General features: G+C 35.6%; 1 protein-coding gene and 1 pseudogene across 11 annotated transcripts in view; one reads left to right on the forward strand and one right to left on the reverse strand.

The window, feature by feature from the left end:
* TCF12 (transcription factor 12) overlaps positions 1 to 26,463 on the reverse strand; it is a 385,291-nt gene that overhangs the window by 306,327 nt on the left and 52,501 nt on the right. The window contains exon 4 of one of the 10 annotated variants that reach the window (XM_080675440.1): positions 20,548 to 20,655. The exons of the other annotated variants lie outside the window; for them this stretch is intronic. The gene's annotated coding sequence lies outside the window, so the exon portion shown is untranslated. The remainder of the gene's footprint in view (positions 1 to 20,547; positions 20,656 to 26,463) is intronic. 10 annotated transcript variants of the gene reach the window in all.
* Positions 9,118 to 10,428, forward strand: LOC308251805 (small ribosomal subunit protein eS6-like; annotated as a pseudogene). The gene has a single exon. The product of its transcript is annotated as a small ribosomal subunit protein eS6-like (transcript).

The raw sequence follows: 26,463 nt of genomic DNA on the forward strand, positions 1-26,463 counted from the left end.
TTTTCCCTTGAACTCTTAAGAAAAAGACAAGTCCCAGAACAAACCATGGAAGCAGGTTAAATTAAGAACAAGTCATTCAATATTATGTGCCTCTTAATATTATACATATAGTATCAATTACAAAGTTTTATTGACAAAATTTTAATGTTTCAGAAAAAGTGGGCGATAGTGGAATACATTAAATGACACTTCAAGGAAAATCAGAAAAATCCAGAATGTGAAATATTCTACCGGGGAAAAAAAAAAAAAGGTTGTAAGGGAAACTTTTAAATCAAAAGAAACTGAAAATCAGAAAAAAATTCAACTGCAAATAATATATTTTTTAATCCATGGAAAACATTTTTGGGACAATTCAGGAAATTGTAAATAGAAAATAGTGTTAGGGAAACTTCTGCTTAATGTTTTTTATTATGATAATGGTGATAGTTATGTAGGAGAATGACCATTTTTTGTGAAATGCTTACTGAAATATTGCATGTTTATAGTCAAAATCATAAAACCCAAAAACCATTACAATAGTGTGATTCCTGGTCACTGGAGTATAAATAAAAGCATTAAAAGAATTACAGAAAAGGTAAAATTTATGAGTAGAAAAAATAAGGCTATGGAGACATATTAAATATACACCTGCAAAAATAAAGCACTAAGGTAGAATTTTAATGGTGAAAAATTAAAATGAAGAAATAGAAGCTGAGCCTGGTCATGGTAAATATTACAAAAATGATACTTCAGTGGAGAGAATAATTAGGTTAAATGTGCAGAACTAGAAGTCATTAATAAAGAGATATAGACAACAAAAACAAAACTAGGCTCTGAAAAGTAGAGCTGAAAATAAGGTAAATCATCCTTTATTTACTCAAAGCAACAGCTTTTGGTATTACTGATTTCTTGTTTTCAATTTCATAGATTCTGTTCTTTTTCTTTTGATTGCTTAATTTGCTCTTCTTTTTCTAGTTCCCTACCATCTTATATTACTGATTTAAGTATTTCTTTTAATATATGCATTCAATCACATAAATTTCTCTCTAAGCACTGTTTTTGCTGCATCCCACAAAATTTGAAACTGTGTTTTCCTTTTCATTTAGTTCAAAAGAAATTTTAATTACTCTTGAGATTTCTTCTTAGACACATGTAAAATTGTAATAGGAGAGGTAAGAGCACACACCATTACCTTGTTCTCATTCATGGGGAAAAGCATTCAGTCACACAACATAAAGTATGATGTTAGTTGATTTTTTTGTAGGTTTGTTAACCACGGTATATTATTCTTTTTATGGATAGTGGGATTCAATTTGCTAATATTTTGTTGAGTATTTTTGCAACTATGTTCATGAGATATATTAGTTCATAGTTTTCTTTCATCCTTTCACTTTTTCTTCTGTCTTTGTCTAGTTTTGATATCAGTTTAATTCTGACTTCATAAAGAGGGTTGGGAAGTATTCCCTCCTCTTCTTTGTTTAGAAGAAATGGTAGAGACATAATGTTATATATTCTTTAAGTATTTGTTAGAATTCACCAGTAAATCATCTGTGTGTATAGATGTTTCTTTTTTGGTCGGTTTTTAACTATGAATTCAATTTCATTAATAGTTGTAAGACTTATCACCATAATCTTTTCCTTCTTGGGCAAGTTTAGGTAGTTGGCTAAGGAATTAATCCATTTCAATGAATTGTTCCATTTTACCCAATTGGTCAAATTTGTGAACATCAAGTTGTTTTTTAGTATTCCTGTTGTTCTTTGGATTCCTGGGGGTGTCTGTAGTGATATCCTCTCTTCCATTACTGATACTGGTTCTATATGGCTTCTTTTTTCTTTCTTGTCAGTTTTGCTAGACATCAATTTTATTTATCTATGCAAAAAACTTTTCATTTTATTGATTTTCGCTTTTTTTTTTTTTGCTTTTTTTAAATTGATTTCTCATATTATCTGGAACTTATTTTGTTTTCTTTTGCACAAGGTAATGGTGTGCGCTCTTAACTCTCCCATTGCAATTTTACATGTGTCCAAGAAGAAAGCTCAACAGTAATTTAAAAAATTTTTTGAACTAAAAACTTTTGAGATAGAAACATAGATTACTAATTTGGAATCTTTTTTCCTAATGTAATTAATGCAATCAGTTTTCTTGTAAACACTGCCTGGGCTGTAAATTTTGATGTTATATTTTCATTTTTTAGTTCAAAATATATTTTAATTTTCCCTGAGGCTTCTTCTTTTACCCAATATATTATTTAGAAGTCTGTTATTTAATTTCCAAAAAAGCTTGGATTTTCCTTTTATCCTCTGTTATTGATTTCTAGTTCATTTTTATTTTATTCTGAGAACATGCTTTGAGTTCAATTTTTTTAACTTGTTAAGATTTATATAATGACTAAGATATGTTATATTTGGGTAACATGTACTTGGAAAGAATGTATATCTTCTATTGCTGAGTAAAGTATTCTATAAACATAAATTAAATCTAAGTGGTAGATAGTGTTGTTCAGGCACTCTGTACCCTTGGTGATTTCTGTCTGGTAGTGCTATCTATTCCTACAAAAGGACTATTGGAGTTCTGTCAAATTTTGCTTCATGTATTTTTAATTTTTGTTGTTATGTATGCACACATTTAGAATCTTTTTATCAATATGTAATGGTCCTCTTTATCCTATATAATTATCTCTGCTAATGGAGTCTACTTTGTTTGCTATTAATATAACCACTACAGTTTTTATTGGTTTTTGTACAATATCTTATTCCATCCCTTCACTTTTAACCTATGTTATTACATTTGAACTAAATTTCTAACAGATAGTATACAATGGAGTCATTTACTTATGCACTCTGACAATCTCTTTTAATTGACATGTTTACAGCATTTAAAAGTTTAATGTAAATATTGGTAGGTAAGAATTTACATCTGCCATTTTATTTGTTTTCTGCTTCTTCCATTTGTTTTCCTTTTTCTGCCTTCTTTGGGGTTACTTTTTAATGGTCCACTTTAATTATCTAACATATCAATGTAATTCTAACTTATCTCTTTATTTTATAAGTAGTGATTCTAGGGAATATTACATTCATACTTAACTTTTTGGTCTAGTTAGCATTAGTATTTTACAACTTCAAGTGGACCATAGATGTCATATATTGTACCTCATCCACTGAAAACCCCACCAGACAATGTTATGATATTTGCTTTCAACTGTCAAATATATTTTGAAGAACTCAATAGTCTGATATTTATGCAAATATTTACCATTTGTTCATCTTCTTTCCATTCCTGATATCCAAGTTTCCTTCTAGTATCATTTCTCCTTCGGTCTTAAAAACGTTCTTAAGAAAATGCTTAGATCTTTTGGAAAATGAATACTCTTAGTTTTCCTTTATCTGAATATGTCCTTATATTACTCTCATCACTAAAAAATATTTTTCCTGGTTATATAAAATACTTTTCTTTCAGCACTTTAAGAATGTTTTGCCTTTTCTTCCCACCTCAATGGTTTCTGATGAGAAATTCTCTATCGTTCAAGTCATTGTTCCTGTATAGGTAATGTCATTTTTCTCTGGGTCCTTTCAATATTTTTTTGTTTTTATTTTTCCAATTCATTATGACATGTCTGGGTATGAATTTCTTTCCATTTACCCTATTTCAGGTTCTCTGAATCTGTATGTATACATCTTTCACTAAATTTGTGATGTTTCGAGCCATTACTTCTTCAAATAGTTTTTAGCACCACAGTCTTTTCCAAAATATCTCTAAATGTCCAACATGTTATTTTCCCATAATTCCTGAGGCTCTGTACAATTTTTAAAAATTTGTCTCCCCTTTGTTATTGAGTTATCCAGAGAGTTTTTTCCTACTTATTGTATTTTTCAGTTCTAATAATACCATACCTTTCTTATATCTTCTCCTTTTTCTGCTAAGACTTTCTACTTTTCCATCTATTTCACGAGCATTCACAACTGCTTGCTGGAACATTTATATTGCAGCTATTATAAAGTTTCTATAATATCCCAACATCTGTATCATGATGATATGGTATGTCTGATCGTCTCTTTTCATGTGAATTCAAATTTTCCTGGTTCTTCATATGCTGTATATTTTTTTATTATAATCTAGACATTTTAAATATTATGTTTGAAACTCTGGCTCTTGTTTAAATCCTGTGGATAATGTTATATTATTTTTTTTTTGTTTTAACAGGTGATCAATATGGTATGGTTAGGTTAGGGCCACAGGTATCAACATAGCTCTGTGGGCACAGTTCCATTACCAGTTCAATTTTCAAAGCCTCTGCCATTTTATCTCATTCTGTCCCACCTTGTATCATCCAATAACCAGTCTAGAACTTGGGCAATAATTTGTTATTTCCATGTATGTATAGCTCAGAGGCAAGCCCATGAATTCATAACCAACTTTATAGTACTGTTTTACCAAATCTCTCCTGCTACAGATATCAGTATTTTCCAATCCCCTGTGGGATCCCTTTTCCTTTCTTCAGTCAGAATGCTGGGGCTTTAGGTTATCTGCTTGATCACACGCCCCTACTATTATACCGGCTCTGGGGTCACACAGGGAAAGGACAGGGGATGGGGGGGAAATGGAAGTTTGTCAGTTGGAGAGGAAAGTTCCCATCCCTAATTTTGGCTACAGGCTACTGCTGCAGTCCCTGCTGCCATTACCAAAGAATTACTTGGGACTATGGCATGAGAGAACAGAGGAAAGAAAACAAGAAGAATTTCCACATTCACACTGTGTTAGGAGTTATCTTTCCCACTCCTTAAGCCAGAACTAGTGGGCTTCTTTTAGAGCTCTCTTTGTCTATACCAGTGGTTGGCAAACTGCGGCTGTGGCTCGCAAGCCGCGGTTTGCCCGCTCCGTTGACTAATGAGTTTGCCGACCACTGGTCAATACCTAAGTGCTCACTTGTAGCCATCCGACTATTAGTTCAGGTTCAGGGATCCTGGAAGGAAAAAAACTGATAACCTCACAGTCGATATGATGATACTTTGGACTCTAGTATTTTTTCCAATCCACCTATTATTAATTATCCTTTAGAGTCCTCAAATAGCTGTTCCATCCATTTTGTCCAGATTTTATTTATTTTTTTTAAAATGTATTTTTTTAAAAATATATTTTATTGATTTTTTACAGAGAGGAAGGGAGAGGGATAGAGAGCTAGAAACATCGATGAGAGAAACATCGATCAGCTGCCTCCTGCACACCCCCTACTGGGGACATGCCCGCAACCAAGGTACATGCCCTTGACCGGAATCGAACCTGGGACCTTTCAGTCCGCAGGCCGACGCTCTATCCACTGAGCCAAACCGGTTTCGGCTTGTCCAGATTTTATACATGCATTTAGTGAATGAAATAGAGTGTGCTTAATCTATCTGAAAATGAAACCATACACAAAATTCTATTCTCCAATAATTTTCATTAAGATATGGATGCCTCAAATATAATTATCCGAATATATTATTCATCTAAAATAAGAAAATAGTCATATGAGTTCTCCTTCCATTTACAAAAAAAAAAAAGTGCTATTCACATAGTAACTAACTCATAGAAAGACAGCCATGATATTAAAAAAGCTGATCATGTTTTGGCTAAAGAGCTTTTATGATTATATACTATCACTGCAAAGCCCTCATAATTTTATAGTGCACTATCAGAAAAAAAAGGGACTCTGCTTAAGACACAGATAAATGGAAATATATCCAGTGTTCATGGATTAGAATAATTAATATTGTTAAAATATCCATACTACCCAAATCATCTACAGATTCAATGAAATCCCTATCAAGATTCCAATGGGCATTTTTTTTTTTACAGAAGTAGAAAAAAATCCTAAAATTGATATAGAACCACAAAAGTACAAAATAGTTACAAATCTTATATCTGATATCCAGATATAATATCCAAAATATATGAACAATTCATACAACTCAACAGCAGAAAAACAAATAATCCAATTAAAAATTGGATCAAGGACCTGGACAGACATTTTTCCAAAGATATTCAAATGGTCCACAGTATGTAAAGAGGTATTTAACATCATTAATCATTAGGGAAATAAAAAACAAAACCACAATGACTCATTCCAGCTACATTGGTTATCTTCCGAAAGACAAAAGATAAACACTGGTGAGTATATGAAAGGAACCCTTGTGCATTCTTGGTAGGACTGTAAATTCATACAGCCAGTGTGGAAGTGCTCACAATATTAAAAATAGAACTACCATATGATCCAATAATTTCATTTCTGGGTATATCCAAAGGAAACGAAGTCACTATGTAAAGAGACATCTGTATCCCCCATGTTCACTGCAGTCTTATTTACAATAGCCAACATGTGGAAAAAACCTAAGTGTTCACCAACAAATAAATGGATAAAGAAAATGTGGTATATAAACACAACAGAATACTATTTGGCAATAAAAAAAAGAAGGAAGGAAATCCTGCCATTTGTGACAACATGGATGGACCTTGAGGGCCTTATGCTAAGTAAAATTAAGTCAGAGAACAACAAATACTATTGGATCTCATTCATATGTGGAGTCTAAAAACAAAACAAAACTCACAAAAAATATCAAATTTGTGTTTACCAGAAACTGAATGGAAAGAGAAGAAATACGATGAAGGTGGTCAAAACATACCAACTTACAGTTAAAGGTAAGTTAAGTACTGGGGATGTAACATATAGCATGATAACTGTAGTTAACACTGCTGTAAGGTACACTTGAAAGTTGCTAAGAGAGAAGTTCTCATTATAAGGAAAAAAACATTTTTAATTTTTTTTTACCTATATGAGATAATGGATGTTAACTTATTATGGTAATCATTTCATAATATATGTAAATTAAGTTATTACACCATGTATCTTATACAGTGCTGTTTATCAGCTCTACCTCAATAAAGCTGAAAGAAAAAATTTTAAATAATATATCTGGTATATTATTAAAAACAAACTATATTTAATTATAAAATTATTAAAATGATAAAATATAATATGGTATTTGTAATTAGATCTAAATGATACAGTTCATCCAACTTTATGTCTGAATATGAAACCTTTACTATTTTGAGGGAAAGTGATCAAAATAATATTTTAAAACAAATTAAAGAAAGGACTTGCTTTCTCACTCTTTATGAAAATCACAATGACACGATGGCCACATCACAAGGTATTTATGTGGGTGATCCATTTATAGGTAACTAGTTAAGAATCACCATCCAAGGAAATGTTAATTGACTTTCAATAGTAGATTCAAATTAAAATCACTAAGGACATTTTCTTTCAAAAGGGCGATTTTTAAACTCTTTCAAACTCTGGGACTAAGAAATACAAGTTTTAAAATTTAGGTTTAAAACAAGAACAAAATAAAAGATCAAAAGAATACGACAACAAAATTTAAGGGTGTTGGGATTTGAGAAAGGCTTACAGTTTAAGGAGATCAATTTTTAAGAAAATCTAAGGAATCACACAACAAAGTGTTTATCTCCATAATAAACTAAAAACTTCTTCATTGACTTGTTTTAATCAACTTTTTCTATCTTTTTCTATACTCTGAATGTTATAAGACAACTCTTGTACAATGTCAGTCAATAATGATAAATAAAAAGGGCTCTATAATACAATTATTTATTTATATGAGTCAACTTCGTAGTTCTAACAAGAGCATATAAAAAAATAAGGTACAAAAATTAGTTCTTTTCATTTCTTTAAAAAATATCGAATGCTTTGCCATGACAAACTATTAACCCTAAATGTCAAATTTTCAGGCTATCATCATTCAAGCAGTAGGCTAAAAGACATTTTTCATAATGCATACTAATGAGATCTTACTTCCTCCAAACTTTATTTAAATAGACCCACACTTGTTAACCAATTATAAAAGTTTGAATTAAATAAGTTAAGACATTATAATATAGTAATTAGAATTACACGGAAGATAACATAAGGTCACAAGTTTAATCCCTTTCTATGCAAGTTCAACATTCAGCTTTTTCCTATGCCCCTAGATTTGGTCAACCATTATATCTTGTCAGACAGCAGTCACTGGATGGGAAGAGAGAGTTCATGAGGAAAGAGGAGAGAAAAAAGGCAAAGGAATCAGAGAATGGGCCCATGCAAATCCTTTACCATTAGGGAAAAACAACTTAGTGAGTGAGATAATGGGTCAGGAATATCACCTTTCATTCCATGTACTAGTCCCATATAAGGGGACTGGGAAATTAAAGCAAAAACCTGAGAATTTATTTAACTTATCTGAAGTGTGACATGGAAATTTTAATTTAGGAGTTCTGGTCAAATTTGTTAAGAATTTCTTAAAAGTTCAGCAGTATTCCAAAACACACCCCAAGAACAGACTGGCCCATTAAAAACACATAGTATCTCGGTTCTTAATTCTGCAGGAAGGATGCTACAGGCTAACAGACATATAGAGCAGTATTAATAACAGCAAATATGCCCATGTTGAAAACTAATTATCACCCCTCCCTTATTAAAATAAGTATTTCCAGTATTACAGGCAACACAAGCTGTAAAATGCAATCTAGAATTTACTGCTCAAATGCATGTTTCCAATATCTTTAAATTGCTGATTAGGAGGGCAATGAAAAATACAAGCACCATGTCCCTCTAAATCAGTGGTTCTCAAACTTTCTAATGCCGCGACCCTTTAATACAGTTCCTCATGTTGTGGTGACCCCCAACCATAAAATTATTTTCGTTGCTACTTCATAACTGTAATTTTGCTACTGTTATGAATCATAATGTAAAAATCTGTGTTTTCCGATGGTCTTAGGCTCTACAGCAATGGTTCTCAACCTGTGGGTTGGGACCCACAGGTTGAGAACCGCTAGCAGGGTTGCCTAAGACCATGGGAAAACACAGATTTTACATTATGATTCATAACAGTAGCAAAATTACAGTTATGAAGTAGCAACGAAAATAATTTTATGGTTGGGGGTCACCACAACATGAGGAACTGTATTAAAGGGTCGCGGCATTAGAAAGGTTGAGAACCACTGCTCTAAATGTTCCTGTGAAGCACAAGCACCATAAAGGAAAAACATCTTAAGACAACTTTGTGCTCTTTTTCTGTGGCATCTCAGAGGTGGTCAGCTGCTTCAGGATGAAGCTGAACATCTCTTTCCCAGCCACTGGCTGCCAGAAACTCACTGAAGTGGAGGATAAGCGCAAACTTCGTACCTAGTATGAGAGGCGTATGGCCACAGTGTGCTGCTGATGCTCTGGCTGAAGAATTGAATCAGTGGTCCGCAACAACAAACAAGGTTTCCCCATTAAGCAGGGTGTCTTGACCCATGACCATGTCTGCCTGCTGTGGAGTAAGGAGCATTCCTGTTATAGACCAAGGAGGACTGGAGAGAGAAAGTGCAGATCTGTTTGAGGTAGCACTGTGGAAGCCAATCTTAGTGTTCTCAACTTGGTCATTGTAAAAAAAAGGGGAGAAAGATATTCCTGGTCTCACTGATACTACTATGCCTCATCGCGTGGGTCCCAAAAGAGCTAGCAGAATCCACAAACTTTTCACTATCTCTAAAGAAGATAATATCTGCCAATATGCTGTGAGAAAGCCCCTAAACAAAGAAGGTAAGAAACCTAGGACTAAAGCACTCAAGATTCAGCATCTTGTTTCCCCATGTGTTCTGCAACACAAACGTCAGCATATTGCTCTGAAGAAACAACGTGCTAAGGAAAATAAGGAAGAGGCTACCGAATATGCTAAAGTTTTGGCTAAGAGAATGAAGGAGGCCAAAGAAAAACAGCAGGAACAGATTGCCAAGAGATGTAGGCTGCCCTCTCTAGAACTTCTACCTCTAAGTCTGAGTCTAGTAAAAAAATGAGATTTATTATGAGTAACAATAAATAAGAACAAACATTTTTTTTAAATATATTTTATTGATATTTCACAGAGAGGAAGGGAGAGGGATAGAGAGCCAGAAACATCGATGAGAGAGAAACATCGATCAGCCGCCTCCTGCACACCTCCCACTGAGGATGTGCCCGCAACCAAGGTACATGCCCTTGACCGGAATCGAACCCGGGACCCTTCAGTCCGCAGGCTGACGCTCTATCCACTGAGCCAAACCGGTTAGGGCAGATCTCTTACTTTTTGAGACAGCATAGAGTGACTAGAGAGTATTATGCTAAGTGAAGTAAGCCAGTCAGAGAAAAATAAGTATCATATGATCTCACTCATATGTGGAATCTAATGAACAAATAAACCAATGAACAAAATAGATCCAGAGACATAGAAGCATGAATCAGACTGACAAATCTCAGAGGGAAGCGGGGGATTAACCAGGGACTTATATGCACATATGCATTGCCCATGAACACAGACAACAGTGGGGTGAAGGCCTGGGAGGGGCAGATGAAAGGTGGAGGGGGTCAATTGGAAAAAAGAGGGGACAACTGTAACACTTTCAACAATAAAGATAAATTTAAAAAGACAAAACTTAGTTTGAATCAAGTTTTCAAATATAATTGCCCAATAACTATACATAACTTAGTAAATCTGTCCCCTAAAAAAGAAGGCAGAACACTTTGGCTTTTGTGTCATATCATTAGGAATATAGCTTAAAATAACAACATGAAATCTTATTTTAAATCTACTGTTCTGCTCCAAACACATTTCCTTTCACTGAAGACATCACAAGAGCAACAAACACACAAGAGTTAACTGGAAAAGCTTTGCATGTTATGTGAAAATGGGAACTGTAATATCTACATACACGCAAAAAAACTATAATTAATAATAAGCAGTATCATTGTAATACGAAAGCTACAGCAATTTTTCCCTGCTGGATACATTTTAAGACATAATGTTTAATCCTAAGACAAGAAAAAGTATGTTTTGACATTTATTTTCAGCTACTTTATTTTTTCTATCTTTACTCATTTACACCCATCCTATATAATAAAAGCCTTATATGCGAAGTGTCCGGTCATCTGGTGACTAGTCAACTGTTCAACCAATCAAAGCATAATATGCTAATGATATGCTAAGACCACTCAACCGCTAGCTATGACGTGTATTGACTGACCACCGGGGGCAGACAGTCAACCAATCAACCAGTCGCTATGAAGTGCACTGACCACAAAGGGGAAGATGCTCCGACCGGTAGGTTAGCTTGCTGCTGGGGTCCCGCCAATCGGGATTGAGCGAGATGGGCCGGACATACCCTGGAGCCCTCCTGCATCCCTCCCCGGCCAGCAGGCCCCAAGCGGGACTGGGCGAGATCGGGCCAGACACACCCTGGAGCCTTCCCGTGGTCCCTTCCTGGCCCTGATCATGCACCAGGGGGGTCCCTCAGCCTGGCGTGTGCCCTCTCGCAATCCAGGACCCCTCGGGGGATGTCAGAAAGCAGGTTTGGGCCCAATCCCTCAGGCCACTCACCTCGGGAGGGTGCCAGATGCAGGGTTCATGGCTGGCAAGTGCTGCTATAGTGGCACGAGCCTCTCCCGATCAGGACTGATTGGGCGTGACCCCGCAGCAGACGCAATGGGGCCGGGATGAGCGGGAGCCACAGGTAGGAGCTACAGGTGGCACTGGACTTCGGGTTTCGGCCCGATCCCTGCAGGCCACCCCGAGGGACCCCACCCATGCACAATTTGTGCACCGGGCCTCTAGTATATAATAATAAACTGTATGATACTTAGTGCCATCTCTGAAGTTAAAAAAATTAACACTGAAAAGGGAATACAGCCAGGTCAAGGAAAACTAGATATGGGAGGGCAGCCTTGACATTTCAAAGCTAAGTAACACTTTTAGGTGGATCTAACATCTCCTACACAGTATCTTCTCTCCTAGGCATCAGACCCAAGTATGGCATGTTCCTGTTTTCTGTAAAGGCTGAATTATGTTCACTACTAAGCTCAGTACCATAATTTACTAAGTCAAGGTCAGCCCTCTCTCTAGGAGCCAGCAAACTGATTCCTGCAGCAATAACACTGGAATTATAATCTGGGTCCTTGGGTTTTAACACACAGGCTAGTTCAGTGCTTGTGAGGTAGTAGTGTCAAGAATTGTTAAAAAAAAAAAAAAAAGATTTAGACACATGCAACACATATACCCACACTCATTGTGAAATATAAAAAATATAAATATATATAAGCAAATAATCTAAAGCAGAGGTTAGCAAACTACAGCCAGTTGTCTGGTTTTTATTAAGTTAGGAAGTATTTTAAAATTTTTAATGGTTACAGTTTAAATGGTTATGAGAAACTATGTTATATCCTGAATTTTGCCTGTTGGCCTGCAAAGCCTAAAATATTTCACTGTCTGCTCCTTTCAGAAAGTCTGACTTCTTTGCTAAAGCAAAAAGTATGCTCCCCTGTAAGTTTTAGCTCTAGCATGTAAATATGTTCATAAGAACAACCAATATTTAAAGTTAAAATCTAATACCATTACAGAAGCGGTAATACCAACTTAAACATTGGTATAAACAAACATGATATACAAATGGAAAAAGGCAGGAAGGAGATCAACATAAAAATATATAACCAACTTATCTTGGTAAACTGCATTTTCACTTTTTTTCCCCTGTACTTTCCCAATCTTCTTAAGTGAGCATATCATTGTTAAGAACAGGATATAGTACTAGAATGTTATAGTGCAAATTTTCAAGGAAATTTGAGACCAAAAAATTTTTGTGACTTGAATTGCAGTTATGTGGTTACTTACATACAGGTTCAGTAACACTTTGGTATTCGCGATTATCTATAAATCAAACTGTTAAGAATTAAAATAATGCATTTACATTCTTTCACATACATAAAAAAGAGAAGGCCCTGTCTCATCAGAAGTCAGAGTTGTCGATCTGAACTCTCAAGGTCACTACTTTGGAAGTAACTTTCAGGCACACTACAAGATACTTCATATAATCTGAAGTTTAATTCAAATATTATCTCCTACATTCATGTTAGCTTCAATATTTTTCAAAACATAGTAAAAAATGTGACTAAAACCCTAAATATATTCTATGCATACTCCATATACACTATGTAACCATAGCATTAACTCTGAAGTCATACTGGGCAATACAAGTTCTTATTAACTAAACAGTTCAAACAAAAACATATTTTTTACTGATAGAAAATAAAATGCTATTAAAAAATCAGACAACTGTTCTGCTAACACTAAGGTACAAACCATGAAACAATCATGATTGTTTTCATAAATAGTATTTTAATTTTCTTGTTCAATAATTATTGCTTAGCTTTTGTTTTGAAGCCCACTATTAACTGTAAACATACGACAGCAGACTAATATACATGATATATGATATATCATTATGACTAATTTAACTCTAACTTGATAAATGAGAGGTTTACTTTGAATGGTTAAAAGGCATTTTAAAGTCACATCTTCTCTGTTTTCTGAAACAAAAACCAGTCTTTGCTTTATGGTTTATTTCCTGAGTTTATCTTGAAAATGCATGTAAGTTTTATTTCTGAATGATGTTAAAGTCCAAATTTATTTCTCCCAAACCACAAATTTAAATTAGAATACCACTTATCAGCTTTTCTTTCCAAGTGTCACTCATATTTCTGTTCCCTTTATAGCACAATGTTAACTGGTAAAGAATTTAATATCATTAAAATATTAAACTGCAAACTTTTAAAAAGTAAAAACTATTGGTCATATCATGTACCAAAACTACTGAAAGTAACAAAGATCCCATAGCTAGTTAACACTAGTCTTAACTTTGCTTAAAATAGCAGCTATAAGAGTTTTTCTACTCTCCTTCTCTTGATGATAGAAGCAAGCACTGAGAGAGAACCTTAAAACATTTATTCACAGGGCAAAAACCACAATCCAGAGCCCTATTAATAACAATTTAAAGGCAAATGCTTCATCTCACTACTGCATTTTGCAAGAAGACATCAAAATTCAAGAACTGGCCTTAGCCTCAAAAACTTATCTTACTTATGTAGACTAACATTACAAATCCAGATTCTATTTTCAAGGATAGTTAAATATCCTCCAAAAATCCAACCATGAGCTACTTATTTAACAGAAAACAGATTTTAAAGACTTTTTGTTTCATCTGAAATGTCTATCCTGTTAAGTACTATATACAAACAAATCTTGTCAGAATTATATTTAATTAGCATATATTGTAGATTAACATCTCTTACAGATGTACAAAACAGAGACAACTGTCACTCTAGAACAGCCGTGGGCAAACTACAGCCCGTGGGCCGGATCCGGCTGTTCTATCCGGCCTGCGGAGCCGAAAGAGCGGAGGGTTCTCTTGCTCTCCCCTCCGCTCCTTTACTTTGAATTTATATTAGTTTACACAAACACTCCATCCATGCTTTTGTTCTGGCCCTCCGGTCCAGTTTAAGAACCCATTGTGGCCCTCGAGTCAAAAAGTTTGCCCACCCCTGCTCTAGAACAGTGGTTGGCAAACTCATTAGTCAACAGAGCCAAATTATCAACAGTACAACGATTGAAATTTCTTTTGAGAGCCAAATATTTTAACTTAAACTATATAGGTAGGTACATTGTTATTAACTTAATTAGGGTACTCCTAAGCTGGCCTTTGCTAAAAACTCAAGGGGCCAAAGAGCATGTGGCTCGTGAGCCGCAGTTTGCCGACCACTGCTCTAGGATGAAGTTTCCTTTTTTTTAAAAAAAAGAACTGCATACATATATTTAGTAAAGCAAGTAAAAAAAAAAAAAAAAGACCCTTTGTATATAAGGATATACAAAATAACTCCGTGCTATAGTCAACAGCCTCTTTTTAAAAACTTTGAAATTAATTTACTCTAAAAGATAGGCAGGAATTCAATAGGTTATAAAATTGCTAGGAGATTTCTATTTCTGGTTTCTGCCATAATAAATACTAAGGGTTTAAGCTTAGCTGCTTTTTTTTTTACTTAAAAGATTTTTTCCATAGTCAGCAACTTACAACAGGACATACTGTAATACCAAAATGGAAACTACTTAATCAACATTTCCTCATGGAAACACATATCATACATAACAGTCTGTACGGGTAAAGTTTTATTTCAAAAAGTAGCATTTATATTTTATTTAGCAACACAAGCTCAATTTATTTTTCTGGTTCTGTCAACATGTTCGGTTAATTTTAGTCAACATTAATAATACAAACAAAAAAACTGAAAAGTAAGCAATAATATAAGGCAATTTGCTTATAAGTTTGAGTAAGACCACGCTTTCATATTTTTAGAACATAGGTCACAGGTTTTCAAGTCCTATAAAATAAATATGATCCTTTTCTCATGCTATGTTTTTTAAAACTCTTCCTGTAAAGAATTTAAGCCATGTGGAAAACGCAACAGTATGTGAATCATCCAATACATAAATCTTTCAGGTTTCAAGTTCTAAATTGCAGTCATCTATAGCATCACAGAAGGCTAACAAAGGATTGAAAACTCTTGGGCATAATTTCAAAATGTTCCTATTCCCTTTTTGCCCACTCTTCAAAACATACCATTTAATAATAATAAAAAAAACTCATTCATAGTTGGTCCTGTTGGTTTTAACACATTTAACTTCTAAATTCTATCATTTACGAAATATTGCAGGAAGTAACTTTTTTGTCATTGAGTTCATTTAATATATAAAAAAAAATAAACTATATATATATAGTTTATTTTGAAAATCTGTAGACCCAGGGGAAATACAGTTAATTTGGCTTCTGACTCACACTTTTACATAATCATTTGCAATACTCCTCATTCAATTGCCTCATTCTTTGTGCTTCCTCTTCACAAAGTCTAAGCTCACTCTCTAAGAGCTTTCTTCTTGCAGGAATCAGCATTTATTGACCTCACAAAGTACACACACTTGCTGTTGTCAGCAAAGAACACAGAAATTGGAGAAAAAAGCATCACAGAAGCACTGGAAGTGTATGAAAGTATATCTTCTTATACAGTTATATTTGTAAAGATCTGGGACTTCATATTTAACCTAAGAAATACTGAAGATTTTTATATTTAAAAAGGAAATACAGCATTCCAACCCAAGAGTTCACTTCATCTGACTGAGTCAGGACCTGACAGTCAGTTGCTACAACTGAGTGGAAAGAATGGTAATTTCTACCATATTTACTGGTACTTAACACAATTAATATTAAAATCTGAGTATTTTTCAAAGCCTCCTGAGGTCATCTGCGATCTTAACAATGCCCTGGCCTACTTCCAATTTGGATCATTGGTTTCTGCTTACCTAAATTCCTATTACCATTCCAATTGGCTCAGGTATTCTTCATTTCCTGTCTTGAACTATAGTCCATGCACTAATTATTAAACAGCCAAAGTGAAATAGCTTCTTTGGGTGTCTATATGCCATCAAAAACATTTCACATTCCTTTAGGATTAGTAAAACAGTACTTTAAGCCATATTCTGTTGTGACTTTTAAAATTTTTTCTACTGTTATTTTGTATTGCACACAGAATGTTTTGATTATTATTTTACATAGAATTTTTAAGTTTTATTTTTTTAAGAGAATTGGTGAGCTTAAGTGCTAACAAAGGTGTGAAACTGCAAACCAGAGCTAGTACAAAGATGAAACAGAGCTAAATGGACCCAGTTCACCACTCCCCCATCCCTATCATCAACATCCACACACATATCCCTCCCTCCCATTCTCCTCCTTGCCCTCCTCTCTCTCTCTCACACACACACACACAGAACATACACATTTCCCTAAATTTGTATATATACATATGTACATGCATGTATTTGTATAAATGTGTATCTATATACATAAAAGGCTAATATGCTAAGTGTCCCTCCCACCATGCAAGTGGTCGCTATGATGTGCACTGACCACCAGGGGGCAGACGCTCAACGCAGGAGCTGCCATGGTGCACACTTGACATTTATAGAGAAACAGCAGTGTGAACCTGGCGCCAACAAAGCAACACTTGGCTTCCTCCAAGTGGGACACAGGCCCCACCATCACCCCAGAGCGACAGCCCACCTAATCGCAGCTGACACTGCCTAGACCCCATGGCGCAAAATGCAGCCCAGTGGCTGTGGGGGCCGGGTAATGATGTTACGTAGCAACACCTGGCTTCCTCTCCCTAACCATGACTAGCCTCCTTAGAGTTTCTTTGGCCCAGGAACATGACTTATTTTATAGCCAGGTGCAAACATTTTACACTCTAACCAAATGTCAGTGAAGCGTTTTCCCATGCTTTATCTCATTTGATCCTCAATGAAGTCCTAGAGTAGGTAGATAGGAGACTCAATGGAATCCTATTTTCTTTTCATCTGCCGGAAAACAGAGCCTGAGGGCTTTTGTTTTTAAAATGCCACTGCTGAATTATCTGGTTCTGCTTAAGAAATATTCAGCAATCTTGCCTTGCCCTCCCTTAAGAGGTTAAAACCTTTATAATATTTAAAACATATGTATATAAATAGAATATAGTTATTAATTTTTATTTGATAAAGCTTTCCACGTGATTTCAAGTATATTAGATTGGCCTAATTAAAAAAAATATTTCTTTTAAAAAGAGAGAATAAATCCTTGAGTCACTCCAGGGCCCTAGGAATGTCCCAAAAGCCATCTCTCGATTACAGTCTTGAATTTTAACTTGAAAAGATTATCAAATATAGATATATAACCCAAATATTATATTACACTAGAGGCCCAGTGCACGAAATTTGTGCATGGAGGTGAGTTCTTCAGCCCAACCTGCACCCTCTCCAATCTGGAACCCCTCGGGGGATATCCAACTCGCAATCCAGGACGACCGACTCCTAACCACTCGCCTGCCTGCCTGCCTGATCACCCCTAACCCCTCTGCCTGCCGGCCTGATTGCCCCTACCTTGCCCCCCTGATGGCCTGATCACCCCTATCCTCTCTGCCTGCCTGCCTGATCGCCCCTAACTGCCTCTGCCTGCCTGCCCGATCACCCGTAATTGCCCTCCCCTGCCAGCCTGATCATCCCTAATTGCCCTCCCCTGCCGGCCTGATCGCCCCCAACTGCCTTCCCCTGCCGGCCTGATCTTGCCCCCAACTGCCCTCTCCTGCCTGCCTGATATCACCCCCAACTGCCCTCCCCTTCCATGCCTTATCTCCCCTAACTGCCTCTGCCTCGGCCCCCACCACCCTAGCTTTGTCCAGAAGGAAGTCGGACATCTGGAAGATGGCCGGTTGACCTGGTCTAATTAGCATATTACCCTTTTATTAGTATAGATTATATAGGATTGGTTAAATGGGGGGAGCCTTTTTCAGCAGGAGGAGATGCTCTCGGCAGACAAAAATACATAATCCCTATTTCAGGACTGATAGCCAGCCATATGCACTATACTGCCAAACTGGTCATTAAAAAATTGAATCATGTTCTTACACCTTACACCAAATAGCTGTTGCCCTTAAAACTCCTCCTCAGCCCGCACCTTAGGTTTTGCCTTTGCAGTTCACCCAGAGTAGGTTCTGATTGGTCGGTTTCTATGCCAGTCAACATCTCCAGGCCTATCTCTGGGCCTGATCAGAGAAGCGGGGCTGATCAGCAGCCACCCCAGCCTGCTGGCAAGCGGGCTGAACTGCTGACCTCTGGGAGAGAGAAAGAGAGAGAGGCTTGGCTGCTGGCACTGCTGATCAGCCCTGCCTCTCTCTCTCTCTCTCTCTCTCTCTCTCTCTCTCTCTCTCTGAGAGGTCAGCATTTCAGCCCACTCGCCTGCTGCACATGCAGCCTGGCATTTGGTCAAGCCTATAGTCATTTTGGATTTTACGACCGTGGCTCTTTTTATATATATAGATACTTTTTGCAATTATTCTAAAATATATCAATTAAATTTATATGGGTTTTTATATTAAAAATTTGGTTCAGACCACAGAATTAATCCTCTTTCATAATTAGACCTAGGTTGAGATTTTACCACACATAAAGACTACAATATATTTTAAACTACTAATTTCTCCAGAGAAAATACAAGAATTATTTTCTCAAAAATAAATTTCTGTACTTTATGCATTTTGTTATTACAACTATATAATTTCTCCCAACTTAATTTGAACTTTAAACTCTTAGAAGCCTTAAATTTTAGGTGGCAAGTTAAATACTTAGCATTTCTTAGATTAGTAATACCTTCACATTTTTAAGAATATATTTCAAAAATACAAGACATTTAATTAATAGATTCAATTCTATCCTCTAGATTTTTCATACGAGGCCAACTCAGATTAGTATTTCAGTATTTTTTCATTTCAAAATACCTAGATATTTAATACGTTTTATTATTAATTTAGTAAACTCCAAAGTTTTAAGTTACCAGGGACTTTGAAACACTATGTTTAGAGGGGCAGGGGGAGGGAAGCAAGCCTCCAGGTCACTCTGCTTAAATGTAAAATCGCCACAGTTTTTCTGTTGGGGGAAATGCAACCAGCACCCTCCTCTATCAATATACTTATACTTATCACTGAAAAGCTCTACCACAAATCCTTCATTTTAGTTACATCTATTTATCTATGTTTCAATAATTTTGAGATTTTAAAGCCAATGATTATTATCCAAAGCATTTTCTTTGGCAAATTCTGTAACAGAGATAACTTACTGACTTTCAATTGCCTTAAGTTTAACTTTGGAATGCAGTCTATTATTATTCAAAAATACCCTTTATTATGGAAACACTAATCTTGTTGCTTAGATATAGCCTGTATTTTTTTTTTTTTTTTTTTGAGAGGGGGGTCATTTTCACCATCTTTCTTTTGAGGAAAGTAGTCTTGGGTTTATTCCATAACATCTGCAAAGACACTGAGCTTATTAGCCCAAGACCTATCCAAAATCGGACGGTATGCACTTTTGTCTTAAGCCAGCCTTCTCTCTCTACAAGTACAGAAATCCCAGACGTCTCCCTTGAATTCTGCTAAATTTTATCTCTACCTCCCTTTGTCTCATGTGTCTCTCCCACCCCCACATCCTGTTCGCTCTGGGGAAATTCAGTAAATGGCCTGGCTGTCCAGGCAAGCTTAATAGACTAACAATAAAGACATTAAACCAAACAAAAAGGGCAGATCAACAAACATATAGACAGGACTTAATATATCACAGTTCTTTTTCTGGAAATTTCTCTCCATAGCACTGACTACCCTTTAAAGTTATTTTAGCTAAACTCTGTCTGTCCTAAGGCATCATATGGTAATTTTCAAACAAAGCATCAGAGTTCCCCTGCGAGAGAGCTGACAGCTTTAATCTCTCTAGCTGCAGAGTCTTTCCACACCAGAGGTGGAGGATCTGGGGCCTTTTTAGTAATTACAGAATTTTGATCCCCAATACAAATTAGGCATTTTGCAATTTGAACAAGACCCACATAGTTAAATATGACAACGGCACTCTTTTTCCTTGAGCCTGATTTAAGAAAGTATCTTTTAACATTTTAATTTCTTTATAATTTTGCCTTTTAACCGAATTCTTCCCCATTATGACCTGGCTTGAAAAAGATGTTCCCGCCCACTTCGGATCGCAAATTCCAAAGCTTGGCACAGGCTTTATGTGCAGTTAATCTCCGCACCAAATTTACCAGTGATCCCCACCTTTACCAGTGATCCCCACCTTTACCGGTGATCAACTTCTTCTTTTCACTCTGGCCAATCTTCTTCTCCAGTCCCTGTCTCGGGCGCCATAAATGCCACAGTCTTTTCGCAGCAAGGGTTCAGGAATCTGGAGAAGGGCTGCGCATAAATGGATAGAGACTAGACAAGAAATATCAATTTGGAAGGCATTTGGGGGAACCAGGTGGAGGCTTTACCCTCTAGTGGGGTGGCTCCCCGAATATCCGGACCCACAGCTTTTTACTGGAAAACATATTGGCCCTTTAGGAATGCAAGCAGGCATATCAAAGGTAAAGTTTGGTAAACAGGAAAAGATTATCAGGTTAGGGGAAATGCCTACAGCTGTTCAGCAGCAAGTAATAATATGCAGATCTTCAGCCCTGCTGAAGATGTCCATCAGCCTTCTGACGAACTTCTCAAATTTATTATGCTAACTACTGTTTTTAGACTCCAGCACACATACACAGAAAAAAATAATTAAACTTTTTTAAAAATAAAATATTAAGCTATTTTAAAATAGACATCCCTTTGTATAAAACATTCTGACAAGAGCCTTTAATAAAATAATTTTAACCCAAGAGTATTCTCTCAAGAACCTAAAATTCTAGGACTAGGATAAGATTTACAAAGTAGTCCCAGAAAAGTAACTTCACCTGCTTTCATGTACTTCGATGTTTAAGCTCAAGGTAAAACCACATGATCAATAGGTTCGAATCCTCACCTTTTCATTTTAACCACTTTCATGAACCTCATCAATTATTCTAAAACTCCTGAATTTAAATTCTTTCATAGTTATTGATGTTGTCTCTTCAAAATGAACCATAATTTCCTGAAGGCAAAAACCGTATCTTAATAGTCTTGAAGATCCCCACACATATCTAAAACTACAGTAGAGATTCAATTAGAAATTTATTGACTGATTATTTGAGATTGAAATTTTTAACTTTTTAAAGCACATGCTACCCTAAAATATACTTGACATTATATAACCTTTCATTCTAGTTGATCACACTTGATAAGAAAACAGGTGGGAATTAAGTGTTTTGAGAATTTTTAATCTGCACCCTGCCATCATAACCTAGCATCAGGTTTAATTTTGTCCTTCTGAGAAAGGTCTATTTGTCAACCAACTCACTAACGGAACTACAAGAGGGACCCTGAGAGTAGGGTTAGCAATGCTAAGTTTATGCATTAAGCCCTGCATTATACATAATGCAACCCTGAAATGTAGATGTTTTTATGCTCAATTCTCATACTACTGTGACAAACTAAAGAGAAATATAAGATTCTTACCTTTTCCACAGAAAGACTCAAATAGAAGACATTCATTTGTTGAAGGTGTAAAGTAATAAATATAATGAATTAAAATGAACTTGGAATATTTTGATAAACATCACTTTAAAAGCATTTGATGGGGGGAAAGAACACGTGGAGAGTTTCGGCATTAAAAGAAACTACTCTTTTTATGACCGAAGGATAAATGTATAATTGTAAAGGTATATGTAGAGCATTGGGTATTAGTCCATGAATACACTTGAGTATTTAAAAATGAAAGTTTGAGGGAAACACCCATTAAGAATATGTGTGAGCCCTAGTTGGTTTGGTTCAGTGGATAGAGAGCCAGCCTGCAGACTGAAAGGTCCAGGGTTCAATTCCAGTCAAGGGCACATTCCTGGGTTGTGGGCTCGATCCCCAGTAGGGGGCGTGCAGGAGGCAGCCAATCAATGACTCTCTCTCATCATTGATATTTCTATCTCTCTCTCCCCCACTCCCTTTCTCTCTGAAATAAATAAAAAATATATTTTAAAAAAAGAATATGTGTGAAATAACACATAGTACTTTAAATCTGAAAAAATATGAAACCAAGAATATTTCCCATGTGAGGAAGAAAATAACTTATTTATTTAAAAGCTTTTAGTGTATTACATGCATATCTGCTTTCAAAAATACTGATAAAAATTTCTGTAACTGCCTATGAAGAGATTTAATAAAGAGAATTCTCATTATCTTTCAATAACAATTTTAAAATATTACAAGACAGAATTTAAAAGAAAATGCAAAGGATAAAAGATTAAAACCATCAACAAAATCCATGGTGAAACTATTAAAGAAATAAGACATCCTGTGAAAATTGAAGCTTTCTAATAATAATTTAGACTTTTAATCTTGGTGAGTATTATGAAAATTTCAAACTAATCCATCAAGTTTACTACATCCTTTCTTAAAAGATAAAAAATAAAAAATAATCAAGCTTTTAGCTTTTAGCTTCTTGAGCAGTCTATTTTAATTGGTAATTTACACAATAGTCCTGGCTATTTGGCTGGCTGACCTTGAAGTATGATTTTCTTTGTCTTTGTTGTTTTTGTTATCCTTTGATAATTTTTAATAATAAAGAAACTAGAACTTACTATTACCTGGGTAACGGAAAGTACCTTCAAAGAAGGATTATATAATTTACACAGTAATATAACCACAAAGTTCTGAAAATATAGCTACAATTAGTGTACCCCAGTCTATTTCCACTAAATTTACACCATGGTCTACCTATGGGAGGAATATCTTACAGGTAAACGAAACCAAGCTGGGTCTATTCTGCTAGTTTTTTTTTCATTTTCCAACAAGCCACACTGTTGTTGTATAATTACTATCTCAGAAGCAGTAAGGTCTGTTTTTTGAACTACCTTCTCATAAACACTAGGAGCTTCAATTTTCTTTCAGATGCTACAGAATGTATAATATCGGACTATTATTTTGAAATATATTTTTTATTGATGTTAGAGAGATTGGAAGGGAGAGGGAGAGACAGAGAAACACTGATGTGAGAGAGAAACATCCATGCCTCTCATACGCACCCTTGACCAGGATTGAACCCGCAACTTGGGTATGTTCCCTGACTGGAATTGAACCTGCGATCTTCAGTGCACAGGACAACATTCAACCAAGCCACGTGGGCTAAGGCCTATGATACCTAACTTTAAAAAGTATAAAACAACTTTTAGTTTTACTAAACTAGTCATCCTCTGATCCCTCGACATTGTTCTCTTGAGACCTCAGCAAATTCCAAAGTGTCTGACTAAAATCAAAGGCACAGAAAACTCAGCTTGATCTGGAAAACTGAACCAAGAATTCTGTACCTCATCACATAATCATGAATTGCAATCAACAGCTGTTCCACTCACCAGCTATTTTAAACCATTTTATATGACTGTAGCAAAACTAATTCTTTTCTAAATAAGCATGACAACACTTACACCAAAACTATGCTTTTCTTCAAAATTGTCTCCTTAGAAATCTTAATACTTACTTAACCTATGCTACAACTTGCCAAAAAACTAGAACTTTCTTTTCCGAAATTTCCATCGCAGAAAATTTACTAACCACATATAGAAATCCCTCTCATTGCTATGCAAACATTGGATTAATACTCTTGGCCTTGTTTTTCTAACTCTCCTTCCCACCACCCCCTTTACTCCCATATTCCCTTGTATCTGGCCTCTGCCTTTTCCTTTCTTCTGGTTTTTGAAACCAAAACAATGAGAATTTATAGAGTGGGAGGGAACCCTGAAGTGACCCAGGAGAATAGACAGTGGAACAAAAGAAACAGACCTGGATGTAAACAATCATTTTCATGCCTCCTACTTTCTAGTATCATGAGTAAAAATGCACAAAAGGCCATAAAAATATTTAAAAATATAAAAAAATATACATTATCTAATGTCCATACTTCCTTTTGAAAGAAGTATCTTCCAAGCCAGAAGTTTCCAAGTCAAATGTTCAGGAGGATTAGAAAAGGGATATTTCCAAAATGTTAACTGTCCACTAGGTGTGACTTATATTTTACCTCCTTTCCACCAACCAACACTTGATATCCCATCTTACCACGCTGTTCATCATACCCGGCACTAAGATTAACTTCCTCCACAATAGTCAGTGTTCTAAATTGAGGCCAACTCAAATCACCACCAAGAGTGCTCAAATACAAAAATAATTATAATAAGTATTTCCTGAAAAGGACTTGGGTGGAAGGGTTATGAAGTAGCAAGAATTTCTCCCATCACAGATGCTATTATAGCACAGGTGCCTTTTTATCTCCTACTTTCTAAAATGATATCATATTCTAAGGATGTTGGTGTCAATGACCAAAGTAGATAAGGGCAATTTGGTCCATTACTGAGCAATATAACTAGGTAATTCATTTAAATCATGGGTATAAAGAAAAATCTACATTTCTTGAGAAAAGAGCTGAAAGATCATTTTAAATAAATAAAAATTAAACTGCTTAATTAAGATTACGTTAAAAGGGAGAAATTTTCCTTTTGTTTTGTTCCTGTAATGCTGCTTTTGTAACTTGAAAAATGAAGATGACCTTTTACACCACAATACATTAACATGGTATATATAAATACCTACACATTCTTTCCAAACCATAAACTCTCCTTACCTGCTAATGGGCAATTAATTGTATAGATGCAGATTCACTTCTGATTGCATTTACCTCTAACTAGTTTCAATTATTCAAGTGAGGTTCATTTAAAACATGAGATTATTTAAAATATATGAGACAAAGCAGATGACCAAGTTTAGGAAAGGAAACTAAAACCAGGCCTTAGAAACAGGACTCCTATGTCTGATGTGGAAGGGAATTTAGATTTGGAAAGAATAATCCAAGTCAGAGAGCTCAATTATGCTCCTGCTTAGGTTTTGAAAAGCAAAGAAAAGGGTCAGAAATAATCAATGAGTAAGTGAAGACTTTCCAATGTTTTTTCCTTGCTCACATACAAATTTGTCTCTGGGTCCACAGTGGGAAAGGAGCAAGCATCAATTACTCTTGAGTCATAAAATCAGAAAGGTAGTAAGCTCCTGAATGAAGGAGAAGACATAAACTACTCAATTAGCATGACAGAAAAATTAGTATTACCACACCACTGAAGCTTTGGAAGAAGGAAACTGAAATGTTTTTAGTAATCAAGATCAATAAACAAATTAACTGCATGCTGCTCATCTAATCTGAAATTTGTTAAATATTCATAAATAATTTGTTTTAGGTTCTTTATTGTTTTTGGTTTAAAACATATATGAAAATATATAAGGACTCATGTTTGTTTGTAATTTTAATCCCCCTACCCTATTTTTCCCACAACTATAAAATCACCAATGGGATTTATAGAAAAAATAAAAATAAAAGCTTTGAGGTTCATACTTTATAACTTGTATATTTTTAGAAACATCTATTCATGTTTCCATGTTTTGGCAGTTTGTATCTGAACACCTTCATTTTAAGGTTTAGTATAACAGAGTCTATCAACACTTTCCCAATTACAAAGAAAAATAAGTAGAAAAGTTCAATTAAGTAATAGTCCAAATTATCAAGTCTCTCAGGAATCAATTTTCTTAAATAACTGTGAAAACACTTTGCCAAAGAAACCTGAAACACTGATTTGAAAGAATATATGCACCCCTATTTCATTGCAGCGTTATTTACAATAGCCAAGATTTGGAAGCAGCTGTGCCCATCAGCAGATGAGTGGATAAAAAAGCTGTAGTACATTTACACAATGGAATACTACTTGGCCATAATAAAGAAGGAAATCTTACCTTTTGCTACACATGATGGACCTGGAGAGTATTATGCTAAGTGAAATAAGCCAGTCAGAGAAAGGCAAGTACTATATGATTTCACTTATATGCAGAATCCAATGAACAAAATCTATATATATAAAAGCCTAAGCAACTGGAATGACCAGAATGACTGGTTGCTATAATGCGCACTGACCACCAGGGAGCAGATGCTCAACACAGGAGCTGCCCCTGGTGGTCAACGCACTCCCACAGCCAACCTCCCCAGCCGGCTAACCTCCCGTGGTCCCTCCCCCGGACCCTGGGCTGGGATGGGGAACCCGGGGTGAGTGACAGCAGA

Source organism: Plecotus auritus (genome assembly GCF_963455305.1).
Source record: "Plecotus auritus genome assembly, chromosome: 1".
Taxonomy (NCBI): Eukaryota; Metazoa; Chordata; class Mammalia; order Chiroptera; family Vespertilionidae; genus Plecotus; species Plecotus auritus.